We start from the raw sequence: 27,366 nt of genomic DNA, 5'->3' as shown, positions 1-27,366 counted from the left end.
ACATTTTCTGCTAAAGAAGTTGTTAAACTGCAAACAAAAGGCTTAAAATACGAACCTGTACTAATTTGAACTGCAATTTTCAGACCAGTTGGCAAATTGATTTGTTTGCTTAGCTGAATTACGTAGCTGTAAGCTAACTTGCTTCACAAAATGTTCAAATAATTTTATATGTAGTAGTTCATTTTGTGTGCTGCTTAAGTGCACTTGTGGTGCAACTCAGCTTACTAAATTTGTTGTTTTTTGTTTTTCACTTCTTATTAATTCTTTTCATTGTCCGATTGATTGTTGGTATTCATACAAATCTAAACACGTTGAACACTTGAGAGGTGTTTAAAGAAAATCTTATTCTTGTTACACCAAACAAAATTATTTTGCATTTTGATCGCATATTTTCTATTTGATTTGCCAAGAAGTAATCAATGAACCTGCTAGCTAAATAAATTGCACGCGTTCGCCTACGATAGAATACAAATATTTCCAGGCTTGAATTGTTTATACAGTCTAATGCTTATATTTATCGTCGTTTAAAGTACAAAACCGCTTATCAACAAAATGCAAAACCGCGTATGTGCTTTTGCATAAATTATTTTCTAGGAAGTAAAAACCCTCATATTTCAAAATGGTGCTCTTTTTTATAAAGCAATCACATTTCTGGCTAGTATATTTCAGCACGAATGGATAAGGAGTGCGCCAAGAGTTTGTGCGAGCAAATCCAATTTTTGGCAGCCAATGTCAGTTACGCGGTTTTGCAGATGTATAAAAACATATTTCCAAGCAAATTAGGCTGGTACGTAAAAAAAGTGTGTAAGAAGTAAAAATGAAACAAAAATTCAGCCACTTTGACAGCATAGCTATGACCAGATTTTTCAGGCCACCAAAATCTTCTAGCATTGGGCTTAGGTGTGTTAATTACAAATATTTTTCTTCCATGTGGGTAATGATCCGCTCTAATGTTGATATATATGTATGTGCGCTCATTCATGTGGGATGTGTCCCGATAGCAGTTGTTAGTAGCTTGATAGCTTCTTATGATACCGGTCTGCGGGCATACATAGGTAAATGCTTTTGCAACTATACAGCTTGCAGCAGTGTAACTACCACAAATACCTGAGCAACAAAAATTTCATAAATTAAAACATTTTTGCGCGCAAGCATAATTATTTTACCTGGCTGCTGGCATTTGTGAGTGTTTTTCTGCTTGTCACTCTAATTATGTGTCGTTTTGAATGGAATAGCAAAAAGGTCATTGATGGAAATATGTATCTAGGAGATAACGATAATAAAGAGAGGTAAAAACTAAAACAAAAAATATTAAATTAATTTTTAAAAATTTCTTATATGTAATTATTGCCTTGAAATCTCCAAATTAGGTTTAGAATAATAGATTATCAACCTTTAACCTAGAAATTTTATTTATAGCCAGTTTCACGAAAAAATTTAAAAATGATTTTTGTTTTTATTTTAATTTAATATGAATACTAGTCGCAGGAACTGCTTGTGAAAATTGCCTTTGATCTTTTGTTTACTTATATATTTTTTTTCAATAAAAAAAATTAAAATCATGGATATTGAAATTGAAACCTGTTTTCTTTCGGCTGATGCTTTTTTTAAGAATAAGTAATAAAAAGGCTATATTTTAAAATTTTTTAAATCTTGAAATAATTAAATTTTGAAAAAAAAATCAATTTTAGTATGTAATTAATTCTTATTTTAAGTAAGTTTTTTTTCTAATTTTAGATCTCGTTTGTCATCTTTAGATATTTAAATTTTTAGTTTTGAAATTGTTATATTTTTTGAAATTGAAAAAATATATTTTAAAATTTTCAATATTTTACGAAATTTAGTAAAACAAAAATTTTACTACAAGTTTAACATCCTAATTCATAAAAAGTAAAAAGGACTTTAACTGCTTTATAAATCGAAAATTTTTAGGCAAAATATAAATTTGTAAAGCTTTTTAAATCAAGTATTCGTACAAAGTTGTTTTAGGAAAGTTTTACATTTTTAATGTTGAATATTTTTTAAAATATTCACCATTTAAGTTTTCAAATGTGCATATTTTTTTCTGGAATTTTTTTATTAAAAATTATTTTTATTCAATAAAATATTTCTTAATAGTATTGAATAGCCTATATTATGTATTACATACCACAATACAACATTTATGGTAAATATTAAAAAATGTTTAGCATAAGTTGTACGTACATATATATGTAGGTACTTATGTATGCATACATTTGTTATATAAAATACATTGTATATAAATAAAAGCTTATGAACGTCACCACCAGCGCTAACCTCAGTACTACTATCATTACCCTGACCCCACAGGCGGTCAAAACAAATATATACTTCTAACAACTGTATAGCAAACACAGCGAAGACGCTTGTATGTTGTGGGTTACTGACCATCAAACAAATGTAGCTACTGTAGCAAAAATGTGGTTAAAAAAATTTGAAAAAAAACAATACACGAAAAATGCTGTGCCATTAGCGCAAGTTCGGCAGCGCACCTTGACCAAATTAAAATGCACTTATTATAATACTTTTTCTCGACAACTTTTTCGCACTTAACTACAGACATACTTAATGTTATTTATTGTTATTAATTTTCCTAGGTACATACATAGGCATGTATGTATGTTTTCAAGCAAATAGTTTAAATTTCGTATAACCACATTGCAGCTGATAATTTTTCATGACGCAAAATAAGAAGTAAAAGCTCTTGCAAAAGAAACTTGCGAACTGTGAACTGCGCCAGTTTTGCGCTGCTCGAAATTCATGCTCCACACGTGCATACATATGTATGTATGTACATAAATTGCTCACTTGCAGCAATTGTTGCACGAACTGGTTGACTGCTGCCATAATTTTAGCTAATTATAAGCGAGCTTAATAAATGTGTACGAGCTTATTATTATTATTTTTTTTTATTTTTTTTCTATGGTGGTGCATTTTACGCTTTTAAATATTTGCTATTAAACAATACGCAATTAGCTTTTTTTTGCGACGCGCAAAGTGTCACACAATTCAATGCAATGCAACTTCATTGAGATGGTTGTGGCTGTGGCTGCTACACTCATTTGTAACGTGCGAATTTTGTGGCCATTTTGCTCACTCATTCATTTCATTTTATGCTATGGTGTAACTGACTGACTGACTGACTTGACAAAGTGCCGTTCATTGCCCTGGAATCACCCCTCATAGCTTTACTTCGCCTCACTTGATCTCATCGCTTCGCTTTGTTATGCTCAAGGTAACCTTGCCACATTTCTGCAACTTTTATCTTTATTTCACACATAAATTTATGTTCGTTTTTTGTTCTTCTGTTTTATCAGCTTTTCTTTGTTATATATTTAGCTTTTATTTGCTTTTTTAATTTTAGCTTGCTTTTTGCTCAATTTAATTTTTCAAAGCTATGCAACCTCAGCCAGTCAACGACCATTGTAGGTTATCCATATTATCGTATTGCATTGTTTTGGTCGCCACCCATAATTTTTTTCTAGCGCAACACTTAACACCCTACCAGAGCAAGTTCGCTACTTAAGTCTTTTGTTCAATATCTGCTTATTTGTTGCTGGGCATGGTGGCGGTACAACGCGGTGGTTTAGCATTGGTGTTAATCATTTCCAATAGAAAAAAAACTTGTTTGGGTAAAAATGGGTTTCTGGCAAAGAAAAATTAATAAACAATCAAAATTGTAAGTTAAATTAGAAGCAATTCCTTCATCAATATGTCAAAATTTAAGATATACGATATAGGTATAGGCTACATTATATAGAAAGTACTGAAGGCGTGCAAATTTACGCATATCCTCCAAAGAAAAAAAATCATCTGCTCTATTCCTTGCATGCGCTAATTGCATTCACTGATTTTAACCCTTCTTTTTAGCCTTTAGCTTAATTCGCTAATCATAAACTTCCGTTTATAGCTGTCGAACAAATAATTCTAAATTAAAAAGATTTTATTTGTGTAATTTAACGCTTTGCTTGGCTACTAATTTGTTCCGCATTAGATGTTTTTTATATATCTACATATATTTATTATACTAGTTAACTATATGTAAGCCTTCACGTGCTTAACCATGTGAATTTTACCATAGGCGGAAACGTAATGCACTTAAAGCGACCAGCGAAGGCAAAAATTGTAATAAAATTCAAAATAAATGTGGAAATGAAGCAAAAGAAGTCCATTGAGGCAAATGTAAAACTATAAACAATTGCTTTAACTAATTCATGCACTTCAATTTTATTGTGCGCAATCTTACACACTGAGCTCATTAAATGGAAGTGAAATGAAATAAAAGGTGCGGCTGTGTGCTTTAATTGGAAATATTAGTACGATACATATCTATATACAGTGCCGGCCACTTGAATAGTGCCCCTTTCTAATCCTTAGTATTGACTGGTTTCCTTTTGTTTTTAAAATATTCATTTTTTCTAAAAAATTAGCACATTCTATAACAAGGTAAATCACATTTTCAAATAGTATACAAAATGTATAATAATTCAACAAATTTTCAAAAAGTCGTATACCCCATACAATTTCAGTAAAATAAGCCGCAGGTTTCACGTTTTTTTTTTTTTTTCTTTTAAATACGTTGATTTTTTGGCCGAGCACATTTTCTTCCATAAAAAATTGGCCAAATTTTTTTCCAGTTTGAAATATTTATCCAAATTTTTTTAATCATATAAATTTTGTGACAAGTTTGAAAACCGGATTTAGATGTTTTTTTTTCATAAGAAAAAATTGACGAAAATTTGTTTCGGTTTAAAATTTTTATGAAATTTTTTTTAATGGTTTTAAGTTTTGTATAATATTTGGAAATCTGATTTAAATGGTTTTTATTATAGAATATGCAATATTTTTATAAAAATGTAGTGCATACCGAAGGAAAACTGTCAAACGGGGGGCGATTTTTAGGTGGCTGGCACCGTATGTGTATGTTTCGAACAATGAAAAAAATAAAATTGAATACCAAAACACAATTTCCCATGCTTAAAAGCATTGTAGTAAGGAAATGCGGAAATAAATAAATATAAAAATTTTCGAATGTTGTCTATTCTAATAAAAATATTTCTGAGCACTGTTCCCTTAATCTCATGTCATTCAGTACTCGTGATATGTTTTTTAAGAATTCTTTTTAATTTTCTGGTATGTGGAAACACTGTTGAAACTGTTTTTAATATCTTTCGCTTGAAGCTCGTATTATATTGCATTGTAATATCAATAATTCTCAACAAAATTATTAAATATATTTTAAATTTTTAGCTAGATGGCAACGTTTTCCTAAAAAATATCTGAATTGCAGCTTGCAAAAAAATAGTTGCTTGAGAACAATATTGTAGTATTTTACTTCTCTTACTAACTTAAATTTTGTATAGGTGGCAACCCATCTTAAAAGTATTTGTATCAATAAATCTACCGTTTAATACCCATGTTTTAATAGTTTACAGGTAAAATTATCACAACAATAATACTTTATAAATTTAATAAATGAAGTTTACACATCTAGCTAAGTGGCAACAATTTTCTTAAAAATAAATAATTTGAAACTTTCCCAAGAAACTTTGCTTTGACAAAATATTGTAATTTTTTTTTTTTAATTTACAAAAACATTTACAGTTAGTTGGCAACACTGTTTAAAAATAGTGGTACCACAGAGTGTATTTAAAAAGCTTTCGTTCGATGTCCATATTTCAGTAGTTTATTCAGCTTTTGCATTTTATTTATACATATTTTTTAGCATCTGGCAACATTTTTTAAAAACTCTGTATTGCTTTTAACCTTACCGGTGCGCTGATAACAATATTTTTCTTTTAAATTTAATTTATATGCATATACAAAAGCATAAATATTTACAACTGGCAGCTTTGCTTTAAAAAATTGTTTTCGCAGTATATTTATTAAAATCTATTCCGGACACGCATAAATTAGTAATTTATTGAAATTACAATGCATTTGGCAAAATTTTCGAAGGTTTGATCTAATTTGAAGCTCACGTTAACGCCTTTCTTTTGATACCCATACTGAAATGTTTAATTTAGGATAAGTGACAATTTTTGGAATATTTAATTTCAGAAACACGGGAAAATTTTTATAAAAATATTACTACCATAGACTTTTTTAAATGTACCTTAGATGTCCACATTTTAGTATTTTTATGGGCTAAAGTTTTTCATTGACTAATTTTAATTTTTAATCAGGTGGCAGCTTTTTTATCAAATAATTCTAAATATTTCTGATTTGAGCCTTAATCAAACCTCTCTCATCTTATACCACATTAATATATCTAATTTAACTCGAAAAAAAAATTCCGGGCAGGTGGCAGCTCTCCTTGAAAATAATGCTATTCTCATGTTTTCTTAAAAATCTATCATTTGATATCTATATTTAACTAGTTTAATTCATTTTAGGATCAAAATACTTTTACGTTTTAAACAAGTGGCAACACTTTTCTAAAAACATCAGGTTTTAACCTTAATCAAAACTTTGTTTGATATCAATGTTTTAAACTAAATATACAGGATATGCATGTAATTAATTTTGATAGGTGGCAACACTATTAAAAAGTCTCTGTACATAGAAGAAAACCTTTGCCCAACAAAAAATACGCATTTAATGCCTACAAATCTCAAGTTTATTTCGGAGTGTAGATTTTTCTACATACAATTTTCAATGCCTTACTCGTTATGCGTACTCATATAAATACGTACATATTTTCTATGCATTGCTTTTCCATATCCTCAGGCTAAATCATCATGTACAAATGTAAAGTACTTGTACATGCAGCTTACTTCAAGGGCTCACGCTTGCATGTGCGTCAGTGCGTGTCTTGTAGTAATCAGCTATCGCTCGAAATCTATGTACTTAGCAGCGACCTTTACGCACCACTGACTAAATAGTAAATATGTAAAAAGAAAATGAAAAGCATAATAGAAAATTACCGGCTACAAAATTAACCTTATTTATTGTAAGATAATTAGCAGCTATGGACATTGGAAAAGGGTTTGGAAAAATGGCAAAGCAAATAGCCGAAAATACTAGCGCAAATACATAAAGCTTGCTTCACTTCATACAGACATATATACCACAATGCTATTGCGCATATACCAAGTAGTTAGTAAACTGAAAACTTTATTTACAAATACTACATTTTTAATTACTAAATACTAATCATGTTCGCTTACTTCACTTCAAATGCTTCTGCTTAATTTCACCTCAAAACCAATTCAAATGCAATTAATAAGCTGATAGCTTATTCAAAGCTTTGCATTGAGCTAACTCATGATATGCTAAGGAGTTGCTTAGCGATAACAACTTTTGCCTTTAAAAAAAATCTTACTTGCTCTAATCCGCTTTACGAATTGATTTTATGCATTTATGTATATGGTTTTGGGTTTTCGAATTTTTATTAATGTTGCAACATGCAACATTATTGCAACAGTATGCAACTCGCATCTTTTTTGTGCTGCATTTTTCATTATTCATTCAATTCAATGCAACAATGTTTGTCTAACTATGTATGTATCCGAAATTCAGTTAGTTATTGCGTTTGCCGTCTAAATGGCAGACAATTAATAAAGAGCACGATTTTTAAGAGAAAACTGGAAAATAAAACATGAAAAATTCAAATATGAATACTCATGTGTTCATTGATTTATCGGTGCTATGGATAGGCATAATTGCTCAAACAAAATTTCATAACTTCCCGGCTAGGAATGAAATCGGACTGCAAACCATCGCGACGCTGTGCATATATTCTATCAGCCTAGCGAGGCACCAAACAGCAAGGTAATGTTCCCTCTATCCGGGACAGTATGTGTAACTAAACTGAAATTTCGCACTGCTTCGAATTCCAGCTGAAGATATAATGTATAGTTATTGAATGATGAAAGCCATTTACATTAGGTTGGTGCAAAAATTCACGTTGAGAAAGTAAAGTCGGATTGCTTTATATTTATAAAAAAACACACCCATGCCTTTTTATTTCGAAATAAAAAATTTATTAAAGGTCGCTCAAAGCACTCAAAGTTGTATATGTATCTTATATGCGGAAAAAACTAGTTTTTGTGGAAATTGTATAGAATTCTTGAAAATCAATATTTCTTCGATCGGAAAACTCTGTTTCTATTCAGTAAATTTTAGATCATAGTACCCAAATGTTTATTTTACCATTTTTTAATACCAACGATATGTATGGGTACTTCCATTGCATCTTTTGGTATTTTTGGTTGAGCTATAAAAAAATAGTTTATATTAAGAAATGGTTAAATAAACAATTGGAAATCTCTTTAAGCGAAACATCATTTAATTCTACACCATTTCAACCCAAAATTGTTTGTTCTCCATATAAAATACAGGGAAAACTTTAATCGATTTGAGAGACCTCGTAATATTTTTTGTTTCAAATTAAAATAACAGGGGACGTTTTTTTGGTATAGAACAACCCTAGGGGTTGGAGCATTAAAATTCTGACTTTACTTTTTTGCACCACCCTAATGTACATTCTTGTTTAAAAAAAATGTTTTCAACGGCGGAAGTAATTACCTTACTTGGATATTTTATTTGAGTTTAAATGCTTTACTAATACCAGCAATAAGTAAAGATCTTGCATATCAGCTCCAGTCCAGCCACTGATGGATACTGTTGGATTAAAAACATTTTTTACAATAATTTATCCAGTGTCAGTATTATTCATTTAATTAAATGTTCTATGCCAAATGCTGATCTAGTCCTAGTAAGGCAGATCTTAGTGTAGAAATCCTATCTTTCGCCATATTAATTTTCATTACTTTAGTTTTTCCATGCTGAGTTTAACCATTTTTGGCCCTGTCCAAATAAATTTGATTTAGAAATGTTAGCCAACTACTATGCGGAATAAAATGACATAGAATTTCCAACGCAGTAAATGGCATATGTACTCGTATTTATGTAGAAGGAGAATTTTTTGTGCAGGCTCATAATATGACTTAAGTTTTCTCATAGAATTTTAAGATTATTTTGGCATAGCATCAGCAAGGGAGTTTTCATGTAGGGGAACGGATGGAATAGCATAGCACTAAAAGGATTTTATTAGGTACAATTTTCTTGGAAATTCTCTGTACTGTACCCTTATTGCCTATCGCCTGGCTAAATTTCCAAAGTTAAAATTTTTTGGACAACACCAAAGAGGCTCAAGCAATGGAAAACTGCAATGAAAAACAAGAACTTTCTACACTGGATAGTTTTTTTTAACTAAGATCTGTCAAAAAAGATTATGGTAGTATCTGGCATAAAAAATGTTAACTAATTTACATACTTCTGGCACACAGCACAATTTTTTTCCTCAGTACCTGGACCCATACTAACAAAAATTTGAGTAGTAAAATCTATTTTGGAGGACTAAAAGAGCTCTTGTAGTAAGTTATATTACAAGTATAGCTATATAAATATAGCCATATCTCAAATGAAATAGTAAAGTAAGATACTTTCGGTGTAGAAAACTTTTGTCAAAAAGTTTATACTAGGTAAATCGGTGGGGAGCTCATTAGCCATGCTGTCTAAAGATTGGATAGACCGAACGTTATATTTTACTTGTTTGATGCTTTGCGAAGTTTACTCGGACAGGGGCGGGAAAATAAATAGAGATGCGAAATTTTAATAAGTTTTCACTATTTTTCTTCTGTTTATTATTTTTTATGCATGTATGTCCAAATTTCAAACTTTGTATAAATATTTAGAAAGCTTTCATCAAAATTTGAAACTTTAGAAAAAAATTTAGTATAAAGTTTTGCAGCCCAATTTTAGTTTCATAATCTGGACGTTTTGAGTAGCTAGGGCTTTCTGTTGATTTTTGGTCATTTTTTCGTGTCGGTGTCAAGTGTTTTCTTCAATGCTAAATATGTTCGATAATTTCTTTATATTGAGGAAAATGCACAAAACCGTCAAGAAAAAAGTAATTAATAATTCCGAAAAAAAATTTGAAATTTTGATGAACCTTTGTTGAAATATTGAATAAACAAAAGAAAAATAGCCAAAACTAATTCAAAATGCTCCCTATTTATTTGCCAGCTCCCGTGTATGAAAACTGAAGGAGTGCCTGCCTGAAAAGGAATATCATTTTAGAAAGCTTTAAGAGTAAACAATTCATTGATATAGTTATGGTACCTCCCGATAAATACGTTTTTGTCTTGAAGTTTCTTTGGTTATTCATCTCACTTTTCAAGAGACTTTAAGTAAATTTATTTTTAAATTTTTGGTAGCGAACGAAGGCCATACCGCCAGGCTCTTCATAGTCCTGTTCGAGACCGATAGTCCTGTTCGAGACTGGTTTCTGATATTCTTCCGAAATCTCTTTACAAGCCACTCTATTTATAAGGGCATGTTTCTATTAGGTAGACGTTGCCGATAGATGGCAGCTGCACGAAGTGCTCACTTACCCCACATATATACCTTTTATTGATCTGTTTTAACATCTGTCAAGTTTCTGTTTCAGCTTTGTCCCATTTTCTCAACTTGCTGTCTTAATATTTCATTCTCAAAATTGCAGCAAGCCGAGCGATTTTCATATAAATATGATTCGCTGTGATGGTCTTAACTTGCAGCAACTAGCTATGCAGTTATCTGTAAGATCGCTACAGTCTAATGTCCTTTCAATAAGCTTGATATGACACTATGCAGATGGTGCCATTGAGGTAGTGAGGTATTCTTAGTTATGCTGGAGTCACCGTCATGGAATCTAATCTTAATGGAAATTTTCGTATCCACTATATTTTTAATTATATACATACATTGAATTTGATATACTTTGAAGCTCACGTTTTCAATAAAAATTACCGTGAAAACCACCGTCTTCTTTACATCGTTGAATATTTATAAAAACAAATAACTTGCCACGTGATTTTGAAGCGCTAGCATTTTGCTGTATACATTTACTAAAGATTTGCTTATGATTTAAAATTCTCGAAAGCATGCAAATTCCCATTCGCAAGCGCTTGAAATTTTATTACAATTATTTGTCTTATTGACTTCAAACAAATTAAACATCCATTAATCTTACTTAGCGGCTTAATTACAGCCACGCTATTCTTTGACAGCCAGTACCTGTTGTACAGATTCCACACTCAAGTTACCTGTATCGTGGCCTGAAGATGTACACTTTCGATTTCGTTACCCTTCGTTATGCTACTACGTGTTCTTCTTCTTCTCATGCTCATCTTTAGCATCAGCAAAAGCTTCTTTTGCAAATATCAAGGCCAGTCACAAGACCAGTTAGGACAACTATTTTATGTACTTAATTACAACTACAACTCAGCAAAATGTTAAGATGTCAGTTGTTGTCTGGCGGATAGCGGCTAGCGTTGATTGCAACACAGAAGAACTATCCAAGCAGTAAGAAACTGCCTGCATTGTTTTGCACGTTATTTTTTTTTTTTTTGTGAGGGGTCTAGAGTGAGTTAAGTAAAATTAATAATGGTGGTGGAGAAGGCGAGTGAGGAAGAGCTATAAATATGCAAATAGTATTTGCCAGATAAGTACAACCGCAACCAAATGAAATGCTTGAATGATTTAATTAGCGTTTGGTTTTAAGTAATTTGCCTACATGCGAGTATTTTGCATGAAAAATATTTTAAGAGAGTATGGTTTATTGATTTTGTATTGTTTTTGTCGTCAATAATTCAAAATTGATTAATGTACAGTGTATTCACGGATGTATCGCATGAAGTGAGCAAAAATTTAATTTAATTTTTAATTATTTTAATAAAATATTGCACATATGCTCGGTCTCACCAATGAGTTTTAAAATTTATCAGACTGTTGAAATTGATTGGTGCAACCGGGCAATAAACTTATATTTTTTTACTTATTTGGAAAATTCACACAACATTAGTGAAATAATAGCCAATTTCCACCAAAAGCAGAGAGATCAAACTTTTTCGGTAGATTTTAGTCCCTCTAGTTATGACTATTTATATCGTTCAAAATAGAATATTCTAAATTGGTCCCCAACTCTACCCTTACAGATAGATTTAAATATTAATTAGTCCACGACTCATTATACTGTGTTTCCACGCGACATTAAATGACAAAAATTTTAATACAAAGTTGGGCATTAAAAAAACGTGGTAAAATAATGCTGTCATTTTCGTAAAAAAATAGTCACTAAATTCATTTCCACATGCTGCTTTTTAAATAGCCAAATTTTTTTTTGTAGTTTCAATGCCTAGTGAGAATTCGGCATTACAGGTACAATTCAGAATTCAATGATTATGATTGAATGTATAATCAACACATTTTCAAATGCGGCGTTACAGTATGGTAGACAGTGTATTCACCCTGAAAATGAAGCTTCCAATTTTTGTATTTGGAAAATTACTAGTCGCATTTAGTGCCGCTCCGCGTCTTTTCTTAAGGCAAAAAGCAGCTAATTCCATACAAATAGATCCAAAGTAGTTTTAGTCACATATTTCTTTGCCAGTAATCTGAGAGTCGTACTGAACTAGTCGTATTTTTTCCGGGCTCTAACAAAGCGCTTTTTTGCATTCTTATGAACTCATCTAACCTGCTGAACATTTTCTACTTATTGTTGTAAATCATATGCACACTATAGTATAAATTACTTAATTTAGCTGCAATTATTTTAAATTAAGATAGCGTATACGGGCTATAAGACCGGTATTATTAAGCTAAGACAGATTTTAAATACAGTTAAAACCCTTTTTATAACAAAAAAATATAGGGAAATTTTTTCGGTAAATAAAAGATGTAGAAGAAGAAGAAGAAATTATGGAAATTTTTTCATTTACATGAACAAACACAATTTTGACTGGCGTGAAGCGAAAACTGCATTTAAGGCTAGATGGAAACAGTCTATTAATACAAGCAAAGACTTTTTTTTGAAAGAAGCACCAACATTTGTCGTTATTTAACGAGCGCATATTTTTCATGATGCAAAATAAGTATCTACTTTCAATAAAATGCTCTTAAGGCGCCTTCTGACTTGAAGGCCTTCTTTATGTTAATTTCAGCACTCTCCATTAAAATGCTCGACCATGACCATCCTTCAAGCTGTAAAAGAATAAAAACTAGGGATAAAAATTACCAAAAGAAATTTTCCTTCCACAGCCTCTAAATAACCATTGCACTTGCCGCCATACCTTACACGCATTCGCTGTCCAACTGCGTGTCAGTTATGATTTAGTACTTATAACTTATTTTATATGCAAATTGTTTATAATTTTCAAAGCAAAGGAAATGTGCAATTTAGTAATTTCTGCAGCAAAGTAGCTCAACTTTTTTTTACTTGTTTGGTTTCGTTTTGCGGCCGCTACAAATTGTCTTCAACAACTCAACTTTTTATGCAAAACTTGCACACATACATAGACAAACATGTAGCACTTGGCATATCAATATGCAAATAGCACACTTGTAAGCAAAGTGAATTTAATTGTTTCATATTATAAAATGTTTATAACGCGCATAAAGTCACACGCATTACTTGCAGTGCAAAAGTGCCGGGTGTTGAACGCGAGAGGTGGTAGGTAGACCCTAGACACTACACTGTGTATGCTATTGCGAGTTACTAAGTGCCGTTTTCACAGAGGAGAGTTAACTCACATTCAGTACAAAAATTTCGAGTTACGGGCCGGATGTTAGATAACTGTGAAAATGGTCCTAAGTGTTTAGTTAAATTGCTTTCATATAAATCAATTGGCACTGGGAGTTGCCTCTTTATGATTTTAATGATTTTGTGGGAATTAATAATGTTTGGCCATTTGGTGCTTTTTGCGCATGCGTAAGTGAACAAAAGAGATATTTAGTAAGTGGGTAAAGATAATATACATACACACATACATATGTATACATACATACATATGTAATTTCACTTTCTTAAAATTAAGGTTGTAAATGATTACGGCTGACCAATGTAGCAAAGCAAAATAGAAAGACGAAGAGAAGTAACGAACTTGACATGTGTCTCATAAAAAAAAAAAATTTGTTAGAAAATTACTACAATTAGAAACATTTTTAACAAAAGAAACCGATTTAAAAATAAATAAATTTTTTGTTTATTATTTAAATACGTATAAAAAAAGAATTCAGTTTTATTTTAACTTTTCTTTCTTTATTAAATTTATTATTTTTTTTTTACTTTTCACTCTAAATTTTTTTTTTAAAAGCGGTCGCTAAAAAATTTAAGCCATAATTTATTAAAAATGTTGCCATTATAATATACAAATGTAAGAAAAGAAGTTTTCTCAAATTCTTATAAATGGTTTGTATAAAAAAAAAATTTGTTCACTTAAATTCAATAACTGAGAAGAGTAACGAACCAAACCAATTATTTTTACTTAAATTGAGTTCAATTACAAACTTGAAATTCAAGCCATAAATAATTTAAAAACAATTTATAAAACTTGGATTTAAATTTAAAAAACTTTTAATTACGAAAAATCGTTAAATTATAAAATACCGCACTTAAGAAGAAATTTTTTTAACAAAATTTTTGTTCTCACATGTTTTTAATTTCACATAACAAACAAAATTCTGACATTTTTCTAATGCTTTCTTAAGCCATTAAGCCGGACTCAAACTTTGTCTATTAATAATGTATCATGTAGTATTCTAAGGAAAATATCTTCTTACATTTATTTCTTTAAAAAAAATTACAGCAACGTGAGTATGAACACCAAAATAAAATATTTCTGGAAAAGGTATGGCATTTTCATTTCTACAAAAAATGTTGCCTTCTCATTGCCCTATTCTTAGTATTTGCGCATAGATGACAAAGAGAAGGTAAGCTTTTTCGATAGAAACGAAAACGCCATTAAAAAAAAAATATAAACGAAAATATCTAGAACAATTTTTTTAATTTTTTCGCTAACAAAAACTTAAATGCTATTACCAAATTTTACCATTTAACTGAATTTTTGCGCGCAATTTGTCTCAAAAATATATTTCGCTTCAATAGCAGTTTTAATAAACAATAAAATGCGTGCGGGCTTGAAAAAAAACAGTCGCTAAAGTAATTTAAAAATCCTAGCAATGCGTTGAATAAGAAGGCCTTACAACTTCTACAATAACTGCTTGCGCTGAATGCCACAGAAATGACAGAAACAACTTGTGTTTGCCTGCTTTAAAATTAAAAGACTTAAGAAACAAACTTGCCCAGTGGCTTATGAACAGATCGCATATGAAGCACAGGCATTAACTTTCGTTTTTAAACGAGCTTTCAATATATTTTTGAGTGCCACTCCGAGTTTAAAACTGAAAATTGCTTCAGACTTTTTTTTTTATCTTTTTTTCCACCACGCTAAGACTTAGGCTTGGGTAACAAAATTCCCGACATTGGCGTAAAGTTTCCAAGCGGTTGGTAACACAGCCGCCATAACTACCACAAGCATTAATAACTACAGCAATTTTTGGCTTCCTGCTTTAAAGTGGCGCGGCGTAGTTTCAAGTCTGTTTTAATTTAATTTCTACATTTTATAGTTTTATGTGTGTTTTTTAGTAACAAAATTTTTCTACACCTACTTGTCGGCGACGAGCTGCACTAAACTGCCTTGCAGTGCGCCGCTTTTGGCTTCAAACAAGTGTACACTGGCTTTTTGTGTTCTTTTACTATGTGTGTGCGGCGACTTATTGCCTTGTGCGTTGCATAATCATAAGTATGTGCAACAAGCCTTGCATTGCCTGCCATAGGTGCCTCGGCCGCCGCTGTGGTACACTAAAAGCTGGTAATTGTTTCTATACTTTTAATGTGTACTCCTTAATTTTATTTTTACTGATTTTTCCTTAGTCACTTTGCTTGTTGTAATAACGGTACTTGCGTGCTTTTACAACATTTACAATGTCTGCGAATTGAGTTGTCGTCGTTGTAATCGTCGTCGTCGTCGTCGTTGTAATCGTCGTCGTCGTCGTCGATGGCTGTGTCAGTAGCAGCTGTTGTACTCCACTTCAGTGTAGTTGTTTTTGTTGCTGGTTAACATAGATTTTTCTGTTTTGCCGGGTTAGTTGGTCGCCGACCATGCGTTGCTGGCCGCTGCGTTGCCACACTTTCGAACATGATTAGGTTGCGTGCAACATATGCGTGCCACATTCTGACATTTAATGGCATTCCTTTGTTTATGGGATCAGTTTTTTATTTTAATTTTTGGGTTTCGTGGTTTTGGGTGATTACGCTTAAAATTAAGTGGATTTCATTTAGAGCAAAAAGGCAAGTATTCAAATATAAGAATGCCAAAATTTCAGTATGGATGTGATATACTTTTTCATTAAAATTTTTAGCCTAAACTAAGCTTAAAATTTATTATTTGTGCCTTGAGAAAACTTTGTGTCAAAAAGCTATGCAAGATTTTTTTAATAATTTTACGTAGTAATTTTTTGAAAAAATCAAAGCGTATTTTTGAATTTAAAAAATTGTTACGCATAAAATGCTTTATTTTATTTTTATTAAATTAAATATAAAAAATAACGCAATTAGTAATTTTTTAAAAAATTAAAATAAAAAATTTTAGCATTCAAAATATATTCGTGCAAATATATATACTTTTTTTTAATTAACGAAAGATCTTCTTTTATTTTTTTATTTAAAATAGCTTCCTAAACATTTTTGGAGGCAAAAGAGGTGTCAAAAGTTGGACCGTGTCTTAATTTTTTTTTGTTTTAAAATTTTAAAATTTTTTTTTTAATGTATGCTTTCAAAGTTTCCCAAAAAAAAATTTTACATATTTAAATTTTTTGAAAATAGATGCTTTCAATGTTACACAAAAAGGAAGAGAGGCAGAAATGGTGTCGAAATTTTTTATCAAAATGAATGTCTACCGACAACATTTTTGCAACTTTGGGCTTTATTTAGCAAAGAATTTATTTAATTAAATTCTGTATTTTTTTTTTCTATAGATAAACAATATATTCGTATGAAATATTTTTATGACGCGTCTGTCAATGCCGAAAAAATTTTGCCAAAGTGCATCACATGTAGCAATGCACCACGTTGAATAACATAACTGTTTTTCTCGTCTGCTTATTTTCGTTGCTACTTTTGGCAGAACAAGTAGAGGAATTTCAAGGTCACTTTAGAGTTTTCAAGCAGCTAAGAGAATTTGTATGAAGATGTATGCAAAAGGTACAAAAAGCAGACGGCCAACAGCATGCATATAGCAAACAATTTAAAATAAAATTTCAGTTTCTAAAATTTTTTAAACAAAAACTTTTAAAATTTTCAATGCGAGGGCAAAATTTAAACAAAAAAAATATTCATATGTATGTATGTACACTTAATTTTTTAATACTCCTAAAAACTATTTTCGGCATACCTTTCATGACAATCTCTTGAATTTGAATGCCTTTTTTCAGCATTTCGTGACTAACAAGCTAATTTGTTGTAGGCTATTAAAATGGTCATAAATATCAGCAGCAGCAAAAATAAGTCGTGTGGTAGCAATGTGCAGTAGCCAAATTTTTGAATTTAATAAGACATAAACTGACTTGCCGTTGGCACAAATCCATAACAGCCTAGTAAATGTCAACTTTTAATTAGCCAAATTGCAATGTTTGGATATTAAAAGAAGTTTGTGTATTTGACCAAATTAAAAAAAAAAAAAAAAACTGAGCACAAAATACTAATTTCAGTCTTTAGAAGTGCAAAAAACTACACATAATGCTTAAAAACCAATAAGAACTGAGATTAAAACGAACACGTGTAGGTAAATGCTATGTATGTGTGTATCAATGAAAGCGCACATTTTTTTAACAAGTTCATCGTTTAAAAGTTCCCAGAAATGTTGGATGGCTAGCTCTTTAGTAAAAGCCCCAAATATTCACTCTTTAAAATAATAAAGTGAAATAAAATAAATAAGTCTTTTTCATTTTATACATCCTCTAACAAAAAAAAAAACAAGGAATTTTTAGCAAAAAAAAACGATTATATAAAAAATATATACATATATATATATCTCATGATCCACTGATCGGATCTCAACCAGATTAGTATGGAACTTCCTCTGAGACACTACCTTTCCGATGCAAATCGGTTGACGTGGTCCAAAGTTATGCGGTAACATACATAAAAAAAAAATATATATATTCCGACGAACTGATAACCTCCTTCTTTTTTGGAAGTCGATTAAAAATCAGGATAAGAAATTTAATATTTTTAGATTTTTTAACGCCATTTTAAATTTATTGTCGATAGTTGAAATAAAAAAAAGAAATTATTATTTTAGAAATAGAAACATTGTATTTTGCCAAAAAATATTACGCAAAATAAATTTTTTTTTTAATTTTTTGGTCATAGCTGAAAAACATAAAAACCTAAATTTAATTTTTGTCAAAAAAAAACATTTTTAAGTCTAAAACCAAGGATTTAAAAAAATCTAAAGTTCAATGTAATAGTTTTATTTTGCAAAAAAAGTATAGAAATATTCTTTCCGACTTTTTTGAGAAAAATAAATTAAATACAAAATCCTTTTTAAATATTTTTTTGTCAAATAATATTTTTTCCAATATTTTGAAGAAAACCCATTTAACAAAAAAAAATCATTAAAAAAGTGTTTGTCAATAACTAAATTAAAAAGGAAAACCCCAAGATGTTATTTTTGCCTAATTTTGCTTTGATCCAATAGAAAAATTTTATTTTGCAAAAAAAAAAATGTATACAAAAATATATTCCAAATCTTTCTGTATGAAAAATAAATCGTTTCAACAATTTTTTCGGGCATAGCTAAAAAAAAGATAGCACCAAGACAATTCTTCGATAACCTGGAGGACCTTTGATGCGTTGAAATCAGGGAACTTCTAAAATTCCTGCGAAGTTCAAAATGGTTTTAGGAGGGATTGGGAGCTACTAACCTAACCTAGCACCAAGCAATTATTTTTGCCAATTTTTTTGAGATAAGTATATAAATGATTTTATTCTAATTTTTTTCGTCAAAAAAAAATTTAATAAAAAAATTTATTTTTTTTTTTGCCAAAGTTAGCACAAAAATTATGAACACCAAGAAATTATTTTGCTAACAAATTTTTTCTTAAGATTCAATGGAAAAAATTTAGTTTGCAAAAAAGTATAAAATAATTTATTATTTTTTGAGAAAAATAAATTAATTTGTAAATCTATTTTAAAAATTTTTTGGCTAAAGTTTGGCGATAGGTAAAACAAAAACGTTAAATTAAGTAATTTTTTTTTTTAATTTTTTTACAAAACCAATAAAATATTTTTGTCAACATTTTTTCTTAATATTCAATAGGAAAGCCTCATTTTGCAATTTTCGTATTGCAATTTGAGGGTTGGATATTTCTAGACAAAATTTTTAATGCGGAAAAAAATTAAACTTAAATATTTTGGTTGTTTAGCCAAGTGTGAGACGGTGAGGAATTTAGCTCTAGAACAAGGATTTTTGCAATAGTACTTATTGACATTAATGTCTATTTATTTTAAACAAATATAGCCGGCTAAATATTTTTTGTACTTACAGCAGAAAAAATTGTCAGGAATCATCAATAAGTAATTAAAAAATCATTAGAATACGTAATTGATAGCTTTACAAAATTTTACAGACAAGCAGTATTTTTAAGCAAGTCTCTTTTATTAATCAAATCTACAGCCAAAATTAAGTTTCAGCACATTCCAAAGAAGCAAATACACAACCAGTACGAGCAATTTTCTTGAAAAAAAATTTGCAAATTTTATTCGACAAGTTTTGCTACCCAAGCCTTTTGTTTAGCAATAAATAGTAAATTTGTTTACAAAAGACAATTGGCAATAACAACAATTACCACGCATAGAAAGAAGCCAATAAAACCACAAGCAACCAAAATGTAAGCTGAGTGCGACAAGTGCATATCATTTTACAAAAAAAAACTAAAAATCAAGAAATTTTTAGCAAAACAAGAAAAAAAACAGCAAAAAAGAATCTCTTGTTAAGGTTGCGTGCCAAATTCACAGCCGCAAAAGGTTAATTGCGTGCCGATAAAAGCCGCGACCAGTCCAAAAAGAAGGCAAAGCAGCAAGGCAGACAATCATTAGTGTAGTAACAAGCCCTGCGTGGCCAGAAGAAGTGCGCAAAAATCAATTTTTAAACAAATTTGAATAAAATTAAATATAATTTCATAGCATTTCACATGCAATAAATTTCAAATTCCTTTAAGTTTTATTGTTGAATAATTTTAATTTTATCTTATTTGCAATATTTTTTACCAATCATTATCACGCCTCGCATTCATCGCCTCATCACTAATCGCCATGAAGCCAATTTGTGGTTAGTCGCAATTGTTATTAATTAAAAATTGATTACAAAAATGCTAAGCGCAACATAATAAAGATTACCAATAATTCAAGTGTGGCAATGTACATACTAGGGATGTTAATTTTTTCACTTTTTACGATCCCGGAATTTTCGGGATGTCAACAACTTAAATCGAAAAAATGGCTTCTACTTGACCTAACATAAAATAAATAATAAATAAATGGGTTTAAAGTCAACTTAAAGATATGATTAATTCTAAAAATTATTTGAAAAATTCAATGCAATGTACCATAAAATCATGGGTAGGGAAAGAGGAGGAATTAGAATTAGGATTCACAAGGAAGAATAGGTAATTTTTTAAGCTAACAAATGGGAAGAAGAAATTCGAGGAATTTATCGAGTTTATATAAGTCGTTAACGTGTAATTTTTTCAAAAACAAATATTGCGAAATTTCAAGGATAACATTTTTAAACAACATTTTTAATCTGATTAAATTTTACAGAATTTCTTCTTTAATTGTATACCCATACTTCTTCTCTAACAGCCGGTTTCACCAGCAAATCAAATGGAAAATTCTTTTTTTATTTTCTGTCAATTTCCATAAACTATTCAAAAAATTAAATTAAATTAATTTCGTGAAATTGGCTGTAAGCACATTTCACTGAAATTTTTAAATCATTTTTGAATTACTGACGTCAGAGTGAAAAACTGAAAACGAAAGTTTACTATATTTGGCCCATTTTTGTGTGTAAAATTTACTATCTCACGGTGTTATATGTATAATGAGCTAGACATTTATAAAAAAATATTAATTATCAAATAAAAAAAAGAAATATTGCCAATACTGGTCAAGAAAAGGAGTTTATATTACTGTCATCAGTGCAAATTACAAATCCCAAAAATCCCGGCATAATTTGCCAAGAATCTCGGAATTTTCGGAATCTAAAAAACATTCCTACTACATACATAGCTGTGGTTAATTGAGCAAGTCAGCGCTAACTCCAGCAACATCCTCATTAACCTCATTCAACTCCATCTATGTCTAACAAGCTTACTTGATAATTTGGGCGTTACTGTTTATGGTTGGTTATCTTTATCTCAGCTAAATAGTAGCTTTATACCTAAATTGGTAAAGTTTGAGAAAAAAATAGCGCAACCTTTTCATATTTACGGGTAATTACTTGTTACTAGTTATTATCATTTTTTTTCGAATACTTTAGTGCAATGCATTGTGAATTTCTGTGCTAATTTTTTAGCGTCCGCTGCTTTATTATAAATCTTTCTTTGCGACTGAAGTACTTTGATTGTCAGCAAGTGTCTGTTGGGTATGTATGGCCTCAAAAGATCTCTTCCATATTGCAAGAGGGTCATCTTTTAACTAATAAATAATAGTTATTAAATTAAAAAAAATATATAGAGTTTAATAAAATTTATATTATTACTACAACGACCAAATTACACAGCTTTTTTTCTGGATAACAAAAGTAATGTTTAAGAGCATCGCATCCTCTTGCAAATCTCCTGAAAATTTCATAACTGGTTGGGGCCACGTCTCGTGTGGAGTCTGCGAAACCTAAAAGTTGCAGCATTTCTACTTTGGCTATCTCGGTTAAGTCCTTTAAAAATTCTAAACCTTTGAACTTTCGCCTTCTTCTATAGAACACAGGGAATTCTTATAACAGGAGACGCAAAGTTTTTGGTTCTTCTTCATGCCTGCCACTTCTGCAGAAGTCGTTTTAAAGAACTTCCAGTGCTTTTTGAGAACAACATGACCTGTTAGTAGCCTCATGAGTGGTTCTAAATTCGCTGTGCCCAGAATGAGGACACGTTTCGACCGTTTCTCGTTCCATTTCGGCCACATAAGTTTCGTTTTGCTGCAAGTGGTGAGACTAGCCCATTTGCCACTTACTTACTTGTTTAAGATATATGTATGTAGGTCACTGAGAATAATCTTGCATATAGCGAGTGGCATACTTTAACCCTTTCTATACTGCGGAAGTAAAACGGATGTGTCCCCTCTTGCAAGTTCGTTCGCCTTGTATGTTCCGGTGCCCCAGCACCCATACCAAGTACAGGTCAGATTGCTCAGCCAGATAGTTTAGAGATCTGCACTTTAAGTGCCGACTGACTGACTGTCTGAGTGAATGAAGATGTTGTTGCGTATGACTTCTCCTGTACGTAAGTGTTCAACGGCCTACTGCATGGCAGCAATTTCAGATTGAAAGACCCTGCAGTGGTCGGGTAGGCGAGATGATTTTTGCAGCCTCAACTAGGCAAAAAGACCCCACCTTCTACCCAGTTCTCTAGTTTTGCACCATCAGTTAGTAGTGGAGTGCTCCATTTTCCTTACCAAAATTCTTGGAGAAGCTAACAAAAAGCACCCTGTTAGTATACTGACCAAGAGTCTCGCCTCGGCCTTCTTAAGAAATGTGAGAAAATTTGTGAGCTTAGTTTTGCATGTTCTGCAAATTTCTAGACACCTTGCGGTTATGTATTTTGAAACACAACTTCAATGCTTACCGTACCGCGGTCAAATCGTGCTCCCTTTTTATCGCTTATAAGGAAATTAGCACCCCCTTTAAGAGCGCATTTTCGACAAGGTGCCTTGTTTGAGGAAGTGCTATGCGCGATAATAGTACCGCAGCCTGACTATCAATATGCAAATTATTCGGTTATTTATTCGGTTTCTCTTCTATAGTTCTGCTGCCCTCTAAATGACCAATACTTGAGTCTGGATGATGCCGTAATAATATGGCTGCTTATATGTTGAATATACCTCCGAAAAAAGTTTATTCGGCATGCGAAAGACGGACTTGGGTTGAATACATCCTGTCTAGTTCAGTCGGCTGAAGTGTATCAGAAGACGGAATGGGTTTTGAAATGAAGTTTTTGCAAATTTACTTTCCATATACTTACTATATTATTGACTGTTAACCAATTTTCAGCCAATTATCGTAAATTTTTACAGTTTTAATCAGAAATTTCCATACTAAGAAACCTTCATAAATGTTGCAGCGAATTTCGCTAAAATTAAGGAGCAACTGCAATAATTATGCAAACCGCCCAATCAACAATTCTTAGCCAGACAAACAACTAATAGAATAATCAATTTGTCGCGACAACAGCCAGCCATTAACCCATGTACTTGTGCATACATACATAGCTACAGCATCACAGCACATGTTGCGGCCACTTGACATGCAACTAGAGAAAATGTCAAAAGACTCACATAAGTTTGGTTTATGCATAAAATAAGCAAAAAAAAAACAAGAAGCAACAACATTAACCCAATAATACAACACCACAATAACAAGTGGTGCTCCCAGCAAAATATAATACACGCTGACAAAATGCATTAATGTAAATTCAAACAAAAAAAAAAACGAAATAATGGTTGCGAAGAAGCTACAGTAACAGCGCGCGATAAAGGTCAACAACTATCCAAAGTGTGAACTGTTGATGGTTGTTACTTTTGCCGTTGCTGCAGCTGCTACTCACTGCTGCTGCTTCTAACCTGCTAACGGCGTTTGGCATTCTCAATGACGGCTGTTTGATTGAGCTGCTAGTGGTCGGTGGCTTCTTTAAAGAGGTACCATTAATGTAAATACACAGGCAGAAATAATTGGTTACGAATGCATACATATGTATGTATGTATGTATGTATGTAAGTATAGCTGTAAAGTGAGGCAATAAATTTAAGTTGAAAGAATTGCTAAAGTTTGAATAAGATTTTTAAGAGGCAAACATTGGTTTATTAAATAAATCCATTGAGAACTGACAAACGTTTACTTAGAGAGCTTTTGGCACAGTAATATGAGGTCTATGAATAAAATTTAGCAAGCAATTTTTTGGTAAATGTTTTACCTTTTAATTCCTTCCATTGTGGGCTTTTTTGTACCTTTTTGTGTTGTGTTATATGGCCTAATCGAAGTTTTAAGTTATTTTTATGAGAAATACATATGGAATTTCAGTTTTTCCGATGAAAACATCCCTTTACCTAGCATTTTTAATTAATTTTTTCTAATTTTATTTTATTTTTATTTTTATTTTTATTTAATAATAATTAAGCTATAAATTCAAGTTAATTAATTTAATTAACTTCTTTAAATAAAGGCCAAAAGAAACCCTAAAGGAAGTTAAAAAGCTAATAAATTTTTTCAAAAAATGTGGCTCCATTTTACTTCATCTCGCTTCAGATAAAATTATGGTTGCAACCATGGTATACGTTTTTTCTAAATTGACACCCAAAGCATTTAAAGATGAAGAAGAAGAAAACTATTCTCACGAATTTATTTTTCATCTTCGCTGCTCCGCAATAAAATTTCCTGATTAACATTTTTGTAGAACATTTTAAACCTCTAATTGCCCTTTTTATTGAACTCATATGCAACGTCTTCAAAATATGATTACACATTATGGTAGCAGCTAAGGGATTAAATATATTCTACAAAAATTTTTATTTACGTACTAAATTACGAAAAATTATTAAACTCCGATGGATATCGTAAAAATTCAGAAAAATCGGAAAGTCTCTGGGTTTAATTTTTTTTGGAACATTATTATCATTTTTTTTAGAATATTTTAACCCCCTGATTGCCATTTTTGATGATCTTCTCTATATGGACCTTCTACAAAAAAAAAAATCTTCATAAATTTAGGTACACGCCTCTGAAAACGGGATCTTTGAATTCCCAATAAGAACTTAAGGTCCGAGAAAATCACGAATTCTCAGCAAGATCTTGAAAAAAATCTGAAATGCCTCAAAGCAACACCGAGAAGTCCTAAGAAAATCCCGTAAAGTAACAAAACAAAAACACCAGAAAGTTTCGGAATTCTTAAAAAAAAATCCCGAATCCCGGTCTTCGAATGCCGACTTAAAACTAAAGATCCGAAAAAGTCCCGAAATGCCCATAAAGTTTTGAACATATTCTGAAAGGTTCCAAATAAGTACCGAAAAATCTCGAGAAATATTGGAAAGGTTCCAGGCAACTTCTGAAAGTTTCAAAAAAAAAAACTCCGAAAAGTCCCGAAAAAATTTTAAAAGATCACGCAGAAGTTCCGAGCACATTTCGACAAGTCTCGATATTTCTTAAAACGTTTGGAGAAGAACCACTACTAAGTCTTCTTTCTCAATACTTAAGAAATGAAAGGCAAATATCACTGTTTCTTTTCTGCCTGATGATTATTAAACGAATTTCATGTCAATCTTGTTTTTTTTTTGTGGCTTTATTATTAAAAACTATCGATTATTCTTGCGAAAATATGAAAAGCCAAAATAAAATTCTTGAAGCTACGTTCTGTAATGAGGAAGTGTTCGAATGGAACCCTCGAGAAAGCAACGCCACCAAATATTTTGTTTTTTTACTTTCTAGGGAACACAATCTATTTTATTTCTAAATAGTATCTACTGAAAAGATCAATCGGCCTCCATACACCAAATCGCAATCATGCGCATCGCTACTATTTATTTATGAAGATGTGCGGCATTATCAATCGCGCACGCTGCGCACAATAACTTCCTGCTCCAGCGTACGCTGCAGCCACAAAATACCAGCCGCCATTTCAAATGTTTACATAAATCTTCACCGTTAGAGCATCAACCGCTCATGCTTGCGTAATAAGTGAAATATTGAAAGAAAAGTAGTCTAAGTGCAGCGCAATAAATATTTTGTTGCTAGCTGAAAAATTGTTGCCCACTACTTGCCAGTGTAATTAAACTTGAAACGTATGAATTGAGACAACAGCGATGATGATGCAAGCATGATGAACAAAGCAGGCAACCCAAAGCAAAGCAAAGCAAAGCAACGCTGTGTGCCATTGGAAAGTTCAAGCATATGCGCCAAAAGCGGAAAATGCAATAAAATAGAAAACCACAAACAACAAAGGCAATAAAGTCGAGTAATAAAAGTGAGTGGAAAAGTATAAATATGCGATGCTGTGGCAGTGATTAAAGCTGGCACAAGCAGAGTGATAGCTTTAGAGGCGCATCAGCAGTAATTCGTCAAGTTGAGTTTGAGTTTGCAGCTCTGAGCCTTGATTTGTATGCAGCAGTAGCGAATTAGTTGCAACAGCGTACTTGCAACAATGTCATCATTTTCACATGGCATACAAATAAATAGCAAATAAATAGGAAAAAACGGACGACATGCTGTGCGTCTTATCAAAAGCATGTCAGCGCCAAATTGGCAAAGTTTGCAATTCGCATTCGCATTTTGATTTTTAAATTTGGATTTTCCGGCGTCGCTGAGTTATTATCTTTCTTTCTGTTAAAGATTGCGCTTTTCACAAACGTTCACTTGCTGATTACCGGGTGATGTAATAGTTGATCATTTTTATAGTTATTATTTTTTATAGTTATCGCAAGAGTTATTACAGCATCGAAATTTTATTGCGTGATTTGTTGTTTTCTTTTTTTTTGTTTGCTCAAGTTACCTATTTTGAGTAAGAAGTAAAAGAAAGAAATGCAGCAATAGCTTAGCAATTTTTATATCTAAATTTTGTGAAAAATATTTGTTGTCAATTTATAGATGTATGAAGGAATGAACACGCTTAAATAGCTCAGTTTGTAAATGTATTAAATTTAAATAGCTCACTCGGAACTCAGAAAACGTCAGGAAATCGTTTCGCTACTTGTCTTCAAACCAGGTGCCCTTTTTATCAATTCCCAAAAATTCCTCTCGTGGATCTCTGCGCATTGAATTATGTAATATATCAAGGCCTGCGATGATCGGGTAGCGCTTCCTTAGATTCCAGAAGCGCATACTACGAAGACCAGAGCTTTTATATAAGAAATAATGCATAAATTCTACCACTTAGCCATCTCTATAGCTACTTCGGCGGTCGTAATGCGATTTTTTGGGGTCGTTAGTAGCCTTCTTATTTGTCACTACAATCGCTTGGTCGGTTTGGACCGGAACCAAAAAAAAACTTCGCCAATTGTCTTTCTCTTTTTGCAAAGTTACGCCAGCTATTTACACCAAGTATAGATAGATCCGTCTGCGCTTCATACTTCCATCGTGTTCGTATGGGCCCTTGCCTTCCCTATGCTCCTATGGGTGCGGAGTCGAACGATCTCTTAGTGGTCATTCTAGTAATTTTTTACAATCGGGAAATTATGGGAGTATGACCGCAGTTTAG

General features: G+C 31.6%; 1 protein-coding gene across 6 annotated transcripts in view; it reads left to right on the top strand.

The window, feature by feature from the left end:
• The window catches only part of sona (sol narae metalloprotease), a 167,435-nt gene that overhangs the window by 75,092 nt on the left and 64,977 nt on the right, over positions 1-27,366 (top strand). The gene's annotated exons all lie outside the window — the stretch shown is intronic.

This window comes from Rhagoletis zephyria, unplaced genomic scaffold (assembly GCF_001687245.7).
Source record: "Rhagoletis zephyria isolate East Lansing unplaced genomic scaffold, Rhagoletis_zephyria_1.1 Rzeph_scaffold_00589, whole genome shotgun sequence".
In the NCBI taxonomy this organism is placed as follows: domain Eukaryota; kingdom Metazoa; phylum Arthropoda; class Insecta; order Diptera; family Tephritidae; genus Rhagoletis; species Rhagoletis zephyria.
The sequence above is the reverse complement of the archived record's forward strand: the minus strand, read 5'-3'. Positions and strand labels throughout refer to the sequence as shown.